Source organism: Alexandromys fortis, unplaced genomic scaffold, assembly GCF_014885135.2.
Source record: "Alexandromys fortis isolate MF-2015 unplaced genomic scaffold, M_Fortis_MF-2015_v1.1 scaffold_91, whole genome shotgun sequence".
In the NCBI taxonomy this organism is placed as follows: Eukaryota; Metazoa; Chordata; class Mammalia; order Rodentia; family Cricetidae; genus Alexandromys; species Alexandromys fortis.
In genome coordinates, this window is record NW_026067968.1 from 1,582,018 (window position 1) to 1,601,807 (window position 19,790).

The window sequence follows — 19,790 nt, forward strand, 5'->3', positions numbered from 1 at the left end:
AGGAAATGTCTCCCATGGGCTTCTTGTGTGGACACTGGTCTCCAGCTGTGGCAGTGTTTGGAAAGCTAGACCTGTGGGGGCTAGTCAGCAGAAATGGGTCACCAGAAGTCGAGCCTTGAATGTTCTATCTGCCCTGACCCCTGCCTGACCTCTGTGCCTTCTGATCTGCCAAGGTGTGAGCAGCCCTTGTCACACGCCCGCCATGATGCCATTACCCCCACCAGGCATTTCCTGCCATGACATACTAAAACCATGTGAACAAGTAAACCCTTCCTCCTCCATGTTGCTTCTGCCAGGCATTTTGGCTCAACAGTAAACACAGACAACCACTCAAGGAAAACACGGAAAGTGGGAAAATAAAATTATCAGAGTCAATTTGACTTTATCATTCGATAGCAAATGCTAATAAGTGAAACTTGCCTTTTATTTATAAAACTTTCTGCATGCGGGAATAAGACCACATAACTTCCAGCTGCATTCTGTTTCCATGAGATGTGTACCAGGACGATGACGCGGAAATGTGGGAAGCAAGAGGATTATTTTAGAAGTGACAATGAGAGTAACAGTTTAAATGTGAAACTACCAAAGAATCAACAAAATGATTCTAGAAACGAGGAAATGCAGCTAAACCACAGAAAATGAGGAATAGAAAGATAAATTATATTTTTATGCACTAGCATTAATATTCCAGGAGCCAAAATTAACAGGACAACAGCACTGATAAACACCAAAAAAACAAACCAAAACATTATGTGAGAGTCTGAAGCAAAAAAAGTAAAATTTGACCAAATCACACAGTCTACAAAAGGAAAAATCTTGAAGTTGGACTTAACCAGAATTAAAAACTTTATTATTTATTATTATTATTATTATTTCCACTGGATACAATTATACTTACCCATATAGGCATGGGCATGTGTTATAGGATATTTGTACATTGTATAAAGATGTATTTGTTGTGATTGGTGTAATAAAAAGCTAAACAGCCAATAGCTAGGGTAGAAATTTAGACGGCAAAAACAAAGAGGAGGAAAATCTAGGTGTGCAGATTTTCTTCATGCCAGGAGACATGAAGAGGAAAATGAAAGAGGCACAAAATGAAAGAGAGGTAACATCATGTGATAGAACGAACATTAATGTAAATGAGTTAATTTGAGTTATAAGAGCCAGTGGGACAAGTCTAAGGCTGAGCTTTCATATTTAATACTAAAGTCTCCATGGCATTATTTTTGGGTTGGCAGTCTTCATGAGAAAGCATATTGCAAGCATGGGGCCATCAACTGGGATATGAGAATCCAACGATAGACATACTCATAAAGAAAAATGATTCTCACTCCCCTAGAAGCTATCAACTGCCAATGGCTCCCTTTGCTATGTAAAATGCACTTCCAGTAATCAGTATTCTTAATTGGTGTGAACCTTATGAGCTATAATGGTGACTGGCATGAAAAGATATGCCCACTTGTGCAATAGTGGCATGAATGTTATGGAAGTAACCAAGTACTTTCTTCTTGAATTTAAGACCTGCTCCAAAAGAGGGGACTTGCACTGGACACAGTTGACTGAGATAAAAACCCATGGCTGTTTCTGAATAGTATTAAACTATTACCTAAGTCTTTATCTTTATACCCCATAGATCAATGCATCTCTCAACCTTCAAGAGAGAAGCTTCTTTCTGAAATAAATGACAAATAATACAGAGACCCACAACTGGTCAATATACAGAAAATAGGAGACTATGGAGTGTTCAGTTCTAAGTGGGATATCTGTAGCACACCCTTCCACCAAGTCTCAAGGACCAGGGTGCAGACAGGCAGAGACACTGGAGTGAAACAACTGCTAGACATGAACAAGAGAGTTACACACTTGAACTCACAGTGACGATGATGCATGCTCAAGACCTGTGTGCGATCACAGCAGCCAAAATCCCATGGATAGGTGTCTGGGCATCATGGCGTTCTACTCCTCTTTGAGAAGCTGTTGGTATTGACACTAGAATGACAGACCACTTTCTTCAGGTGTTTGGTCCTAGCGACGTCATCCATACAGATGGCACTGAGAAGATTCAGTGGGTTTCAAAATAGAGTTTGTGAAATTGGGACTCAAAAGTGGTGAACATAGCAGACAATGAGGACTACTGAGACCCCAAGAACAATGGCAATGGGTTTTTGATCCTACTGCACCTATTGGTTTTGTGGGAGCCTAGGCAGTTTGGATGGTCACCTTACTAGACCTGGATGAAGGTGGGTAGTCCTTGGACTTCCCACAGGGCAGGGAACCCTGATTGCTCTTTGGGCTGACGAGGGAGGGGGACTTGATTGGGGGGAGGAAAGGGGAGGCGGCGGTGGGGAAGAGACAGAAATCTTTAATTAATTAATAAAGAAATAAATAAATTAAAAAAAGAAAGTGGTGGGAAAGCTAGGGAAAGAATTGAAGGGGGAGGATTAGGGAAATGTTTGATCAAAAGCATTGTATGCATGCATGAAATGCCCAGACCATAAAAATTCTTTAAAATTTAAAATATTTTATAAAAAGAAAGAAAAAAAGTTTCTTGGTGCATGCCTTTAATCGCAGCACTTGGGAGACCAAGGCAAAGGGATCTCTGTGAGTTCAAGACCAGCCTGGTCTACAGAGAGATTTCCAGGGCAGTCAGGGCTACATAATGAGATGCAGTATAAGGGAAAAAGAAGAAAGAAAAAGAAAAAAAGAAAAAAGCCTGCATAGTGAATGAAAATCTCTGCACTCCACATAGCTGATCAAGGGCTGTCATGGAAAGCACACAGAACTCTCAAAATTCAACTGTAAACAAATGAAAACACTTCACATGATCCAACTGGAAAACAAAGACTAGAGAGATATGAAGGCAGTTCACTAAGGAGGCCTTTCACGAGCATACCCAGAGAGGGTGGCCAGCATCCTCTGTCCACTGGGGGAGTGCAAATTAAAGCAACAACAAGATAGCAGTCCGCACCCACAGCTAGACAGTGGTGAGTGTGGAGAGAGACAGGCTTACTCAGACTTCCCTGGAAAGAAAACGAGAATGGTCCAGAAAATCATTTAGCAGCTTCTTAAACATTGCCCCACATAAGTACCATATGATCTAGGAACTTTCCGTTTAATCAAAGAAGTGAAAATATGTATATTGGTGCTTTGTTTACAATGGTCTCCCACCAGAAGCTACCCTGGTGTCCTTTAGAAAGTGTGTGGTTAAGATGTGATACCTCCAGGCTATGGAATATTAATAAGCAACCAAAAGGAGCCACAGCTGATTCATAGGGTGGATGTCGAAGGATTCCCAATGAGTGAAAACAGCCAGTCAGAAGATAGTGAACAAGATGACCCCATTTATGTAACACCCTGGCGATGTCAAGGTATAGATGAGTTAAGATCAAGTTTACAAGGGGCTAAGGAGCCCTGGTCACAGGAGGGAAACTGGGTGTGGCTGAAAAGAAAGAGAGCAGAAGAAAGCCTTCCCTGAGGCTGGAGATATGGCTCAGTGGATGAGATGCTGGCCTCACAAGCATGAGGACCAGAGATCAGATACCCAGCATCCACAAAAATCCTGACAGCCTTAGAGGCCATCTTTAATTCGAATACTAGGGAGGTATAGCTAGGGTATCTTCAGAGAAAACTAACTAGCCAGACTAGCTGGGATTGGTAGGCAATCCCTAGGTTTAGGGGTAGATGCTGTCTCAGTGACTAAAGTGAGGATGGATCAAGAAAGACATCGAGCATCAAGTTGGGGCCTCCACACATAGGTGTTCACCCATGCCCACTAATCCTCATACATATGCACCCACAGGCATGTGAACATGCACACACATAAACACACATACACACTCATTTGTACACATGCAAAAAGAAGGTCTGTGTTGCTGAAGGCATTCCGAGGTTTGACTGCAACAATGCAGCTAACCTGGCTGGGGTGCTGATACCTCTCGTGTCTCTGAGGAATTAACCTTGAGAGGACTTGGATAAAGAGTACCTGAAGTCCCTATGTCCCCTTTCAGCCACATGCGAATGTGCAGTAACTCTGAATTAAGAATCCATTAAACAAACAGGAGAAAGGCTCCCGTCTCTGTTCCTAGTGATAAAAGGTGAAGGAAAGACATAGAAATGTGGATAAAGAGATTTTCTAAAAGACAGAACCCTGCAATCCAAAGGAACGCTGGGATACAAATGTCCCTAAGACCAGCACCTGGGAGGCTGAGGGAGGAGGATCCTGAGTTTAACATTATCCTTGGCACGGTAATGTAGCCTTATCTCAAAGAAAACTGCGGACTAGAGGGGTGGAATAGCGATTAAGAGTGCTTCCTGCTCTCCCAGAAGACCAGAGTTTGGTCCCCAGCACCCACATCAGGCAGCTGACGAGCACCTGAGGCTCCACAGGACCTGCTGCCCTCTTCCAGCCTGGGTGGGGGTTTTGAACAGCAACTGAGAGTTCTGAAGAAGAAAAAAAAAAAAAAAAGAAAAGAAAATTAATCGTGTCAAATCCAGGCGTTAGAAATAGCCAAGCTTGGGGCTAGCGGCTATAGGTGTGCTGACAGAGTGCTTGACTCAAATATGAGTCCTGGGCCCCATTCCTGGCACCACAATAAGCAAACAAGTAAATAAACTCACAGACAAAAGAATCTCAGCTCGACCCAGTGAAGTGTGTTGGCCAGAAGACTGGAATACACAAAACGTTAAGATGCAAGGGTTCTCACTTAGGGGTGCCGGGGCACATGGTATGGCATTTGATTCCGCAGTGACAAGAATGGGTCTAGCTCGCAGCTGTCCCCGTGTATGCATTCCTTTCTCCGTGTGCTGCTGAACTCTGTGTGCTCCTGGTCTGTTTTAGAAGCTCTTAACGATCACTTAAAGACCGGAACTGATTGACAGACTGGTAAGTGACAGACAGCATGCTTTTGGGAGTCAGTGTCTTTTGTTCATCCTGGGCCTTTCAAGCGTCCTTCCTCCTGCAGACTGACACTGTGGCTGGTTTAATTCTCTTTCCCTTTCTCTGTCTGTACATGTGCCTGGGCATGTGTGTGTGTGCATGTGTACGAAGACCAGAGGCCAATCATGAGTGTTGCTCCTCAGAACCCTTTCTGCCTTGGGTTTGTCTAGGCCAGGTGGCCAGCAACCCCCAAGGATCCTCTTGTCTCTGTCTCCTTGGCCCCAGGATTATGAACAAAGGGCACAGCATCCAGGTTGTTGGAGTTTGAGTGCGCTGTGGCACTCTGAGGCTGTTTTAAATAAGGTTTACCTTGAATCTTGGGGCAGGGCTATGGACTAGCTGACTGGAACTGGCCATAGAGAAGCCCCACAGGAAAAAAAAGGGCAGGCACTTGAGTTTGGCATTTCTTTTTGGTTTTGGAGCCAGTGAAGATTCTTGCTGGATCTCCAGACGAAAAAGGAAGGTCAGCTGATTGCTTCTCAGTGTCTCTGATCTAGCAGATTTTTACCTCCATGTCTGACTTTTGAGTCTTTGTTGGCAAATAGAATGATAGAGACTTAACTTAGACCTACACGTCGAGGCCACGGCAGAGCTGAGACCTCAGGACCAGAAGGCTCTCCTGGCCTGGACCCGAGTGGCCAGTAGGGCGTTGACTTAGAGGTTATGTGGCCAAAGATAATAATAAAAGCATCAGTACATTCATGTCCAGTCACCAAGTTGAAAGAAAAATATCACCAGACATTTTAAACTTGTGACTTCTAGGGACCACAGTTGGGTTCCCTTGGGATCACACTAGTGCTCAGAAGACAACCAAGCCATGCCCCCATCTGTAATTTCTTTTTTGGATGAATACAATCCAAGGATGCAATCCTTAAATACCCATCACAAGTGGGACTGTGGCTGTTTCTTCCCTTTCTGAGTTCCCTTAGTGTGTGAACTAGGCTGGAACAACTGAGGCGTGCCACACCCACCTCCGCTCCTGCTTCCAGCTACTTCCAGAGAAGTAGCCTGCTTCATGATGGCCGCAAGGGTCATGTCTGCCAACCTCTTTCCTTCCATTTCCCATGGTACCTTTGAGCTAAGTCTTTCTGGAAATTGATGCTCTCCGACTCTTGGGATGAACATTCCTGCTGGTCCCTAAATGTACACCCAGTTCAGAAGCAGAACTGTTGTTTACTTGGGGGAGGGGGGCTGGAGAAAGTTTCAAGGCCCCTGCATTAAGAAACTGTCACTGTGCCCTCTAAAATTACATGCTTCTCAAGAGAAAGCTGCTTTAATAAAAATAGATCCTACACGACATGTTATTCTTTATAATTGGACCAAAGATCAGAAGGAGAGCACACTTACAAGATAATCTGAAAATGAACAGACAAATAACACAGTAATCACCAAATCCTTGTTACTTGAAGCCCGTCCACCCCGGGAGGCCCTTTCTCCCTCGATGATCAGGCCTGACCCCTATTAATTTTAATAGGAGTTAAGTAGTCACATCAAGAGAAATGGCAGTGGGTACAGTCCCAGCGAGCCAACCCCCGAGATTAAGACCTTCACTTTGGGCTGGCTTCTGAGAATGTGACACACTGCCTGATGCTTATCTGCTTTTAATTGTGTGTTGTGTGTGTACCTTCGCCTCCCTTCCTTCTGCAGAGGAGGTAATTTGCAAATCATTGCTATCTGCCTCCCTCCGAGGAAGAGATAAATTACATGAGAGGCTGTGGCGTTTGGCCTGTTTGATATCCTTTACTGATAAATTGGAGTGCACGTTCGTAATTAATACCCGGTCTGCTCTGGCCGACTCCATTACACCAGAGCTGGCAGATATCTGGCTGCCACAAAGAATGATTGGTGTGATTTGCCATGCTTTTTCTTTTCTTCTTTCTTCTTCTTCTCTTTTTTCTTTAAGTTTTACCCTTTGCATCACTATCATTTGAAAATACACACAGAACAAATCTACCAGGCATTCTGCTGGGCAGTGTCAGATGCTGAAGGTTTTTTATATTAAGCGGTATCTTTAAAGATGAAGCCGCCTAGACAAGCTTGCTTCTGTGAGCTCTTTTAACATTGACGTGACATTTCCTAGCATTTAAATATGGCTTTGTATCCAGAATGAAAAAAAAAAACCCAAACAAACAAAAAACCCAACAACAACAAAAAACGCTGTTGGAACCTGAAACCAAAGAGAGATAGGGTCCCTCTTTACCTTCTCTCTTGAAATAGGAAGTAGAAAAAAAGTCAGAATCAGAGAAATCAAATTAGATTTAAAATTCTTCTGAACAGGATAAACACTGCTCTCTGAACAAGTAAACCAAACAAAGCAAGCCTACTTAATAGGGTCTTGGCAGATAAGGGAAGGTCTGCACTTGTGAGCGGTTCCAGATTTCCAAAAGACTTGGGAAGAGAAGCCAAGGTACTTTCTGTCTCCTGTCTTAGGTGGAGGAAAAGTTATAAATTCACGGCTGTTTGGACATTAAAAATTGAAGTTCAGTTAGTAGGCATGTCTTCTCCAGATACAGATGGGGTCAGAGCACAGGTATCCTGATGCCAGAGCAATTCCCTCTCTGCACTGGGGCCTTCACAATACTTGATGGTTGACTTCAAGTGAGTAAATCCGCTCTCGGATTTTAGACCAAGCAGAGAATGGAAGAAGTGTGGACTCTTCACTGTTGAGCCAATCCGGTTGTTTTCCATCACCCTTTTTCCAAAATTCCAGCCAGGACATTCTTTTTGAGTGTCCCACCTCCACCTCCTCCTAACTACTTCTTTCCTAAGTTTGAGGCTAATTAACCTTTTGGTTCTCTCATATTGGCCAGCTCCCACTGTGTTCATACGCAACATAGTTCAATGCCCAATGAGAGACAACAGAATGAAACCTCAGGACTTGGAGGATGCCTAACTTGGAGTGGTCACGTGAACAAAGACAGCGAGGGAAAGAGAATCTTTGGAAGAAGGTCTTTGCTGTTACGTCTCTGTGACCAATGAGAGCCACACACCATGACAATCCATGGAGAGCCTCCTGGGGCCTCTGACCCTGATGAAATGTACACACGTGTGTGTGTGTGTGTGTCCCCCTCCCCCGCTGTCATCAACCAGCCTTTCTGTGAGGCTTAGAACTATGGGAAGTGGAGCTTTAAGCCCAGACAGTTTGTGAGGAATGCTAATGACTGAATGCCAGAGAGTTGAACCCCAGGATAAGGAGTGGAGGCTGCAGCTTTAGGCTCACTGAAAAGGGGTGCTGGGATCAGCAGTGATGTCTGTGAGCTGAGGAAGGAGTGAGATAAAGAACCGGATGGGCCTGGGCAAATGGCTCAGGGAGTAAAGCTCTTGACAAGCTAGTGTGAGCATCTGGGTTCACAGTTCAGTGCTCTACACTGAGCTTTCCCTGCAAGGACCTGGGTTCAAGTCCCCAGCCCTCTAAAATCAGCTAAAGTAACACAAATCTGGAATCTTGGCATCCTCATGGTAACATGGGAGGAAGAAACGGGAATCCGAAGAAGCTCATGGGCCAGCTTCTGTATGAAGCAGTGAACAAGAAAGGAGAGACAAGGCAGAAAGCAAAGAACGACACTTGAACTTGCCCTATGACCTCCCACTCCCACTTCCTACTAAGTCCCAATTCCTCTTCCTAAGTTTGAGTTCATAATTTGGCTCAATAATAATGATGGCAAATGCATACCTACACTCACACATGCATATAGACACCCCAGCATATACACATACAGACATACATACACCAGTATACACACAAACACACACATGCGTATGTGCATGCAAGAATACATGCACACATGTGCACACATGTACACATGCATGTATACACACACACCCCAGAAAAAACATTGAGGAAACTGGAGGCTGGAGTTATTGCTGATAAAATGTTCCTTATAGGCTAGTCTGGAAGGAAACAGGATAATTCCCAAAGACACAGCAAGGAGAATTGGGAATAGACAAATGGACGAATGTTCAAAGAAGGAAGAAATGTTCAGAGAAATTTTGGAGAAGCTGTCCAAGGCAAAGTGATCAGAGAGAGATAGATATTTTACAATTTTCACACTCAGGTTGGAGATGGATACCCACACCATACATGAGGGGGAGAGCTCCAACTTGCTTGCAGGGGGTGCATAAGGGATGAGGGTGTCTCCATCACAGGGAAAATAGGTTCCTCTGGGAGATAACCTTAAGTGTCCACTAACCTTACACCTGCAAATGAAACTCATCGACATTGCCCAGGCTAGCCAAATATAACACACACAGAAAGAAATCTTTCATAAGTCTGCTCTAGAGGAGGCCACAGCTTACACCCAGTCTAGGCAATCAGCTTTCTAGACTTGTCCATGCCCATGGGAACACCGCCAGCAGGGAGTCCCAGGCACAGAGCTTCCTGTAGAGAAGAGGTATCCTGGATGGATGTCAGAACCCCCAACTCCTCTCTCAGCCCCAAAGCTCTCCTCACTGCTCAGCTTTTGGCTGTCAGTGCCTTCTCCCCAATGTCTACCAATGAGGGCCAAAAGAATGTGCAAAAGTGAATGGCACATTCTGACTTGGACCATGGTACTCAGTGATAAATTATTTCCAGAAATGGTCCTCTATGGTCACATGCTCCCCCCACACACACTTATAATACTCCATAGACCGTTGGCGGAGGGCTCTGTTCTGGTAGCTGCTGGAGAGACCTGTCTAGCATGTGGTGTGTGTGCTTCTTTTATAGCCTTCACACAGGGAGCACTAGGTACAGAATGGCTGAATGAATGAATGAATGAATGAATGAATGAAAGTCTTTTACCTTTTTTTACCTTTAACCTTTAGCCTATCATGGCTCTAAATTTTTTCCTTTCCTTTGGAGACAGGGTTTTTCTGTGTAGCCCTGGCTGTCCTGGAACTCATTCTGTAGACCAGGTAGGTCTTGACCCCAGAGATTCACCTGCCTCTGCCTCCCTAGTGCTAGGGAGTGTGCCCCCATGCCCAGTTATGGCACTAATTTTGATGTTTTCCTTCTGTGTGAAATATTTTCTCTTCATCATTTCTCCCACCAACATTAGCACCAGTAGAAAAAAAGTTCTTTTCTGTGTTCAAACCACATGGTCCTTTATTAATGCCACTTCTGAGCTCTATTGCTCTGCGCAGGTTGCCAAAGGAGAGCTTGTGTCCTTACAGAATGTGATTTCAGTACCAATAAAGCTGATTGTATCCATACGATGTGTATGGGCTGGGGGTAGGTGTCTTGGATGGCATACAAAGTGGGTTTCATGTTTCATCTTCGGCATGAGGGCTTTACAGGGGGTCTTAGAGAAGCCACAAACATCTACATGGTCCCTTTTGCTAAACACCATGTAAATCACATCATGTTCTCATTCAAAACTACATCTACAGGATCATAGTGTGGAAAGGGGACTGTCTATCAACTTTAGCACTTAGTGTGGGCTTGAGAGACGTTTGGTAGCTAATTGACAGGTCATCTTTAAAGCTGGACACCCAAAGTGGGACTTGTTTCCTGATTTCAGAGGTGGCAACTTACCACATCTACTCATAAATATTATCACTATTATCATGTTAAATTATTTTTTATATATTTGTGCATCTGTGTGCTATGTGTATGAGCATGCCTCGCCTCTGTGTGTGTGCATGTGGTGTGTGTGTGTGTGTGTTTGTGTGTGTGTGCACATGGTATATGTGTTCATGTGTGTGTGGGCCAGGGGTTGACTTCCAATGTCCTCTTATATCTCTGTTCAGTTTGCTTCCTGAGAAATCTCTCCCTGGACTTAGCGCTAACCAGTTTAGCTACTGTGGTCCTGCAGTGAGCTCCAGGCTCCCATCTGCCTCCTCCGATTGCTGCTAGGGTTACAGGTGTGCACTGCCGCATTCAGCTTCGTCTGTGGGTTCTGAGGATAGCAACTCCGGTCTTCATGCCTGCCTGGCAAGCATTCTGGCTGCTGAGTCACCTCCCCAGTCTCCTGATGAGAATTACTGGGAGAAGTTTCTCTTTTTTTTGCCACAAAAGGAAACGCCCAGATCCTCACTGATTCTAGGAGCAGCCAGGCTTGGTTAGGACCTGGGCTGACATACAGCTATCACAGGACAGTAACTGCATGGCAGCTGTTTACCCCACAGCACAGCTGGCCCCAAACAGGAAATGAGAGAGACCTTCTCCAGGGAAAACTAAAGGAGATTTTGGTGAGCAGAATGCAATTATCCCAGCTGGAAAGGTGCCAGGGTAGACAGTACACACCCGACTGTCACAGCGGCACCATGGGGCTTTCTCCTACGTAGGCTGTCTCAGGCAGAAAGCACAATGGGAGTGTGATCGGGAGAGGATGCCGTTCAGGAAGCCCCCACCTTTTCAGGACGATGTGGGAATGGTCTTGGAATTAACAACCCAAGAATGGCTCGTGAGCTGTCATGTTGTGGTTTCACATCTGCAAAGTTATTAGCGGCCAAAGACCAGCCTGTTTGAGTGTGTGTGTGTGTGTGTGTGTGTGTGTGTGTGTGTGTGTGTGTGTGCAGGTGCCAATGGAGGCAGGAAAAAGTGGCGTCAGACCCCTTGGAAATGGAGTTGCAGTCAGTTGTGAGCAGCCACACCTGGATACTGGGGATTGGAAGAGCCACAAACACTCTTAACCGCTGAGCCATCCCTCCAGTCCCAAGGGACTAAGTCTTGAGGACCTGTCAGTGAGAACTCATCAGGGAATAGCCGGGCCTCCTCCCATTCTTCAGAGAGAGAAAGGGTCTGAATTCTGGCAGAATGGCTTCTCACCAGAGACGACATTTGTTCGAGCCAAGCGTAAACCCTCTGCAGCCACTTCTTGTATGCACACACAACATTCTGAGCAACTGCAAAGTGGGGGGTGTGTTTGTTAACCTAGGTGACGGAAGAGAGACGGAAGCGCACAGGGATCATCCGGCTTGTGGCCACCTTTGTTGAGAGGCTTTGCAGAGGTGTATGTTCTATGGCTCTTATTCTCCACCCTTTCCCAGAGCCACCTTGAATGAGGAGCCTTGGGCCTCCCCTCCCGAAATGCTAATGTATGTCTCTCAACATGTTTTTTTAGTGCTAGATTTAAAAATTATGTAAGGTGTAGTTTTGAAGTTGGAGCCATCAAAAAGTTCAGTCATGACGAGTTGACTAGAAAATATATTTGATAATAAAAATTCCGTTTTTAAAAAAAATGGATTATATAATCCATTTTGCTAAACATAGCTTGCAGGAATCTAATGAGAGTCATCTCTGAGATCAATCACTTGAGAAAGCAAACTTAAAGTTCTTGTGAAGTAGTTTCCTGATAAATGGTATTCCCTGACAGGGTGTCTGGGTAAATACGGTGTTCTCATGATTGATCCGCAAGAATCTTGAGTTGTTTTAAAAAGAATATTTCATTTTTATATTCCTATGTGGTTGCCACGAGCGACACACGTGGATTCAAATTCCGGTTTCACCACCAACTGGGTGACCTTGGATGCGGCCCTTCATTATGGAGTGAGATGTCAGGAGGTGGGACGGGGCTGACAAACTGTGAGGAGATGACATGGTGACATGATCTATACGCAAGTGGCCAGGATGACATCTGCCACACAGGATGCATGCCAAAGCCTTAAAAAAATCATTCCTAGAGTTATTTACAGTTATGCACTTTCAATCAAAATGAAATACTAGAAGAACCCACAAGGCACACTTCTCAATGAATATATTAATTCATTCTTGTGATTATCCCTTCAGACTTGCTTAGGCATTGGAGCCGAAGTGCTGAATGAACCAAATAAATGCCTCTGAAGGTCTGTGGCTGTAAAAGCCATCACCAAGGAAGAAAGAAAGAAAGAGAAAGATAGAAAGAGAAAGAAAGAAAGAGAAAGAAAGAAAAGAAAAGAAAAGAAAAGGCATAGGAACAGAGCAGAGAATGCTTTCAGGTGATCAGAGGCCCAAAGCATTATGGGAGAGGTGTCTCTTTCTGTCTGCTTGACTTCGTGGCTTCGTTTATTTACTGTCTTATGTTTGTTAAATGCCTACTAAGTGGCGGGCGGTGTGCTCGATGATGACAATATATTTATTTTTCAAAAGACGTGAAGACAGAAAACGTGCTCTTTGATCTGAGAAGGGGGCTGGTAAGCAGATATGGAAACAGTTTACTTTCTAAACCATACCTGCATTTATTTGTACAGGACGGAGAGCGAAAGTCAGGCAAACTCAGAGGCTCTTTTCTTGGTTCCAGAGAAAGTTCCAGGTTCTTCTTCTGTGTGTGTGGTTTATGTGTGTGCTCACACATGTGTGTGTGTATGCACAGAGAGGCCAGAGGTCATGGTCAGGAGTCTTCCACAATGGAGGTTTTGAGACTGAGTTGCTTACAAAACCAGCAACTCAACAATTTGTTTAAGAGGTCTAGGCAGCAAGCCCCAGAGACGCTAGTATCTCCTCATTGAGAGCGCAAGCATGTGTTGCTAAATCCAGGTTCTCTCTCCCTCCCTCCCTCCCTCCCTCCCTCCCTCCCTCCCTCCCCCCCCCCCTCCCTCCGCCTGTCTGTCTGTCTGTCTTTTTAACTGTGGGTGTTGGGATCTGAACTCAGGCCCTTATGCCTGCACAGCCGTCTCTTTACCAGCATAGCTGCACCTCGCCACCCCACCCCCTGCATCACCCCCCCTCCCCGCTCCCTCCATGTTCTTTTCATCACCTTTTCAATGTTGTGAACATCTCAGGCCATGGAAATGACTGACACTGGCTTTTCCTTCTCAGTCTGTAGGAGGGGAGCGAGTTGGTGTTCTCTCATTAGCTGGGGGAAAGGGACGTCTCAGGGTTTTACGATGCTGTCATAGACCAGGCTTGACTTCTTACCACAGCGAACAGGAACATCACCAGAACAAATAACTGGAAAACCTCACGGGGTGTGCCTTTCCTGTGCATCATCCTCAGGATGTACTGCTTGGTGGCGTCCTGGTGACGTCACAGGTTACTTCTGTTTATCCTTGAGCATCCTGAGGGGCAGGCTTTGGCATGCGACCGCAGCTTTTCTATCGGGTTATAATACAGCGAGTTGGGGGAAATTAAATCTGACTGAGACAGGACTTGGGCACTGTGCATGATTTGCATAAACCCCTTTGTGCCTGTAGAAGGGATTGTGTTTAGCTGGAACCGGGTTCTGGAAAAGGCCATCTAGACCTAGTTTCTCTGCATTTCATCACCCCTTCCTAAGACTCCCTTACAGAACCCCGGGGAATGAAGTGTTTGGAAGCTGTCTTTAACATCAGGCAGTAAGCCACACCCCTGCACCCCTGCACTCCTGCCCCCTCACCATGAGAGTACACCATATTTTCCATTTCTTCAACTTGCACCGGCAATCTGTTTTAACATAATTTACACATTTACACATTTTAGAGAGGAAAGCATGCAACGACTTAATTCCAAAAAGCAGAAGCACCGTGAGCCTGCCTCTGCGCATTAGCTTTGCAAAACACGTCCGCGGCTCTGCAGAAGCAAAGCTCAGGCCTATGGGCAATCAGAATGGAGGCATCTCTGACACTTGTCACTCCCTGACCAGAGTCTCTGGATGGACAATCTATAGCTTTATTTGACCGACCTTTAGCTATGCGTTTGGGGTCGGCATGTCTGAGTCCAAGGGTCCTTCACTGTTCCGGACCTTGTGACTTAGTAGCAACTGCAGTCGCTGGGAATTCTCTTGAGACCTGAGGAAACATTCGCTGCATGACTCTCCCGTGGGGAACCACTTCTGAGAAGCCCTTCTGGCCATCGTGATTTGTGAGGTTCAGGAGAAACAGGACTGATGGTTCTTGGACAGGAGCACTCAGTAAGGTCCAGGCTTGGGGCCAGTCTCCCCCCATTCTTTCTGCCTCAAGGCGATATACCCGCTAAAGATAAGTCAGCTCCTGGGACTCCATCTGTATCTCCACACAGAGAAGTAAAAACAGGTCTCTAATAATGCTGCGGATAGAAATCTAGGGAGGAGATGAGGGAGGAGAAGCCGTTCACGTTGCATCTTTCATGGACACAGGCTTCTCTGCTTTTCACGGATGGGACGTTGGTTCCCCGACAAGAAAGAGGCAAGGGACAAAAGAACACAGCGTCTTTCCTCTCCAAGGAAAGACACTTTGTGTGACCCCCCTGACAGTTGCCTTCCCACACATGGTAATTGAGTTCCTGTCCTACACAACCAGGCTGCTTTCTTAAAAACAGTGATTAAAACAGATTTACTGGGGGGGGGGGGCAGAATGACATTTATATGGACTAGAAGCCTTTCTTTGTTCATTTTGTTTGGGGAGTAACCTTTCCGAAAGGGTAGATTTAATTTAGGGAACACTTCATTAGGTGGAGTACTGATCACTAGAAGGAACACTCCTACAGTGGGAAATGCCACTCTCTCCGAAGTGTGTGCTAAGTTTTATAATGCCTGACAGTAAAGGGGATGGTAGATTTAGGGAGGGAAAAAGCATCTTGAATTTCTTTCCTTTCTCTCTCCTATTTTCTTTGTCGTGTGTGTGTGTGTGTGTGTGTGTGTGTGTGTTTGTGTGTGTGTATCTGATGGGGTCTAAGCATGACCTGCTGTTAAATTCTGATGAGCTGGGGCCACAGGACTAGCTTTACTTTGGGGACTAACTTACTGTTGAATGACTGGTCTTCTCCTTCCCCTGGAAAGCCAGCTCCTGGCAGTGGAACTACTTGGAGACGGGTTAGGATTTGCTGTAGGCTGGCTCATGGAGGCAGCCTGCAATGTCTTGCAGAAAACTTCAAGAGATGAGTTAGGTAGACTCTGTTAACTCAGAAAACACAAAGTCTGGGGGTAAAAACAGAGACAAAAGCACCATGTATTGACTACCTTCTCCTTCTGGAACTTTCTATTAAAGACCGAGGGTACTTTCCCAGGAGCCCTGGATCGTCTTTAGCACGTGCTTCTGCATGACAATGGTTTTCTTATGATTTTCACACTGTCATCTGTTGGGAGAGGGGCTTTCAAGCATTCTGCTGCCATTTTTCATGTTCAGTTGAGAGTTCTCTCATGGCGAAATTTCAAAGCGACCATTTAATCCAGGTTCTCAAACACCTCTTCAACACTCCTTGAACTTGGAGTGCCTTGCCAAATACCAGTGCCCCTCTGCCCTCCCCTTGTCTGGAATAAGGATCCAGAAAGAATGAGGTCATGAAGACTCCACTCTTAAAGAAGCCGTCGGTCAGATTTAGATTCTAGCATGAGCTGCCTTCAATTGTGTGCAATGAATTAGGTCTGTCTCTTTTAGAGAAATGAATTTTGGACAGAATACTTCCCTAGTGTATGTAAAATGTAGCTCATTTTCTCACTAAACAATCTACTGACTTGATAGCATTTACAGGTCAGAAAACAGCCTGGAGACAAGCTTTTATATTTCTTTATGAATTAAAATATTTTTTTTTAAAAATTCTCCATGCATATTTTTAACAAATGGTTCCAGGAAAAAGTTACCTTTCCTCCCCCACTTCACGTTTTCAAATTTGTAGAGATTTAAAAAAAAACCCTCTGGTACAGAGAAGTTGCCCCTCAGGCTACTTACAGGAGGGCGAATTGATACAATTTCTATGGAGGGCAATTTGCCAATGTGTGTTGGGAACATGAAATACATTGGTCCTCTTTGACCTAATAATTCCATTTCCAGGAATCCACTCTACGCGAGTAATCCAACATAGATAGATACGTGTATGAATTGGTTTATTTAAGCACGACCTATAGTCAGGAAGGAAAAAAAAATGAAGGTTTTAATATGCCTGTAAGAGGTAAAAGATTAGGCAAAATTGTAGGTCCATATTAGGCTGTGATTACAAAGAAATGTTAATGAAGTACAGTAACTGGTTATCGATAGTTGGGGCTAAACGCAGACTCCAACTGTGTGAGGAGAGAGCCAACTCAACTCTGTAAAATGTGTGTGCACGGGAGATGAGGCCCTGTCATCCCCGAATTTTCATTATTGATTATCGTCTCAGCTTAGATGACAGGCTCATTTCTTCTTTGTTATACTTTCTTTCTGCCATTAACATAAAAATTCAAAACATTCCTAATAATAATCAAAAAGTTGAGGAATTTTCTAGAGAAGGAAGTCTAGCAAGAAAGATGAAACAAAGAAAGTTGGGCTAAGTTCACATTTTTCGAACCAACTTGTGCTTCTAAATTAAAATCCTGCCTCTCCACACACTGGGTTCCTGGAAGCTGACCAAAATCTGCTCAGTAATATTAATTCTACTTAAAAAAGAGAAGGGAGCATATTGAATCGCATTTGCTTATGGTCTGGCTGCTTGGAAGAAATCAGTTGGTGAGTACCAAAGTGATGTCTGAATGTTTCTATTTGCATTTTGAAAATTGACAGATAATTGAAAGGAATTGGCATAGAAATTTCTCAGAGGAAGCCTGCCTACAGAGGCATCCTGGTGCCCAGAGTCTTGTTGCAGAATGTTCTAGAACTGCATACTTCTTTAGTTAAGGGGGAGGGCACTCTGGTTATTGGGAGGGATGCTAAAGAGCTCTGCCCTGCTAGACAATCCCTGAAGTCTCCCTGCCCTATATTCAAAGTTGCCTCATTTTCTTCAATTACTTTTTCTGTGAAAGCACTGAGTTCTTCACACACACACATACACACATTTATACACACACACACACACACACACACACACACATTCACAGAGTCACCAGAAACAGAAATCGCCTTGGTGCCTTTCAATGTCCACGGAGATCCTTCAGAGAACAATCTCGGTCGACATTATTTCTTAATTAATTTATTAGCTTTTTAATTAGAAACGGTAGCCACGACTTCCCAGGAAGCAAATTCACGATGCGCATATTCTGAAATCGTCATGAGGATTAAACAGTCTTAAAGGTTGCAAGCACGCATGCACAAGATATGCATGCTGATACAGTTCTAAAAAATTATTATAGACATATGAAAAAGAGAAAACATTAAAAAGGAACAGACGCATCTTGTGGGGAGAGGGAGAAGAAAGAAAGGACATGGGGGGCTGAGTGGTAAAGCTGTGAAAGGTGGGAAACCTTGCACCCTGTGTAACTTCAGGTCCCAGCGCCCCACTGTGTGCTGCCCTCCTGGCAGGGCTCAGAGCTCTGGGAGACAAATGGAACTTATCTGAGAACACTGGTGGCCTGTTTCTGTGTTAGCATTCCAGCTTCCCACAAAATGTATTTATTTAACAAATGTCACCCCAAACAGCTTGGCAGCAGATGAGGTTTATTTAATGGCACTAAAACAGGTGAAACATTCCTTAGATTTTCTGGCTCTGTTTATGTTCCTATAACGAAAAAAGAGAGAGAGAGACAGAGACAGAGAGCTAGTTACAGCTCCTTACACACTCAGACTGATCTGTGGTGTGTTTAAAATACACACACACACACACAAACACACACACACAACACACACACACACTTTACTTGGTAGCTGGTTTAGAAAACACATCTTCTGTATTTTTTTTCCAAAGCATTGTCTAATGTTGTTTTTATTTTTTCTACCCAGAGGCAGGATGGTGAAAACTGGACACAATCTGATTTTATTTTAACACCCGCCCATCTTTTCTTTTGAATGCGTCCCCTTCAAGCTTTGCAATTTCCATTCTGCATTGGTGTTAAGTGCCTTTAAATCTATATTCCCTCTCTGTTTTAGCTGCGCTGTGCTTTAGAGTGCCCTCACAGTGAGAGAGAGGAAAAAAAAAACCAAACCAAAAAAAAAAAAAAAACCAAAAAAAAACACCCAAACCCACCCGTGTCTTCCCCAGCCCTTTCATCTGTAACCTTTCTCCAAGTGAATGCTAATTGAAAAAGAAAGAACACACTAATCTTGGAATTTAAATGCATTTAACAAAACCAATCTCACTCTAAATTGTTGTTTCGCCCGTTCCCTTTTCCCTAACAGATGTCGGGAAACTGCAATTTCTATTAAGAACACTTGACTGTTTACTGAGCTCGGGAACTTCAGCCCCAGCCTGCATCAATCTAAATGCGTTTCGAGACGTCAGGCCCCAGAAAAGTGCAGACTGTTAGCCGGTTATTTTTAAATGTAATCTTCACATAAAAGAATCACAGCGCTTCCCCCTCTCACTTTGTCATCCCTTCTCTTCTTTAACGATGGCATCAAGCGCGGGCAGAGAAGGGGATTTTTATGACCCGTTTCATTTAAGTTGCTTGCGGCTTGAGCTAGTGGCTTTAGCATGGGGCGGATGAAATTATTAGTTAAGTTTATGAAGTCGAGCGCAGAGAAACATGCTGTCTGATGTCCTGGACCCCACATGCCTGACAAGGGGGCTGGACTTCCAATCCTAGATGGTGCCCGACACAGGTACGGATGGAGAGATGGAAGCTGAGACCGAGGGGATGCTGTAGTGTCAATCCTTGGTTGGGTACCAGCCGGTAGGCAAGGGCAAGGTAGACCTTGCGTCTTGGCCTGAAGCCAGAGCCCCTTTACAAAGCCATTTCCTAGGCCTGGTCCTGGGCGTGTCAGCGTGGTGGTTATCGGTTGTTTAAAGGGAATAGTTTAGCGCTTGGCATAAACCGTGCTTATACTGCAGGCTCAAGCTGTGGGATTCTGCAGCATTATCTGCGCTAGGATACAGGGCCCCTTGTCATCTTGCCAATACCAAACTGCACAATTTGGAGAGAAGTATTTTCTTGAATTCTCAACATTTCGACGTGTTTTCCCTTTCCAGTTCCCTGCTCCTCTTGCTTTACTTATTAAGAATGAGAGACGAAGACACAGGGATGGGGGCAAAATACAAGACGGAGCAAGCAAAGGCAAGTAAACGCAATGCAGCCGTGGACCTGTACCCAGGGATCTGCCAGGGTACGGACCGCCTCATCACCTGCCCTCAGCTCAATATATGAGTGTCCTCACT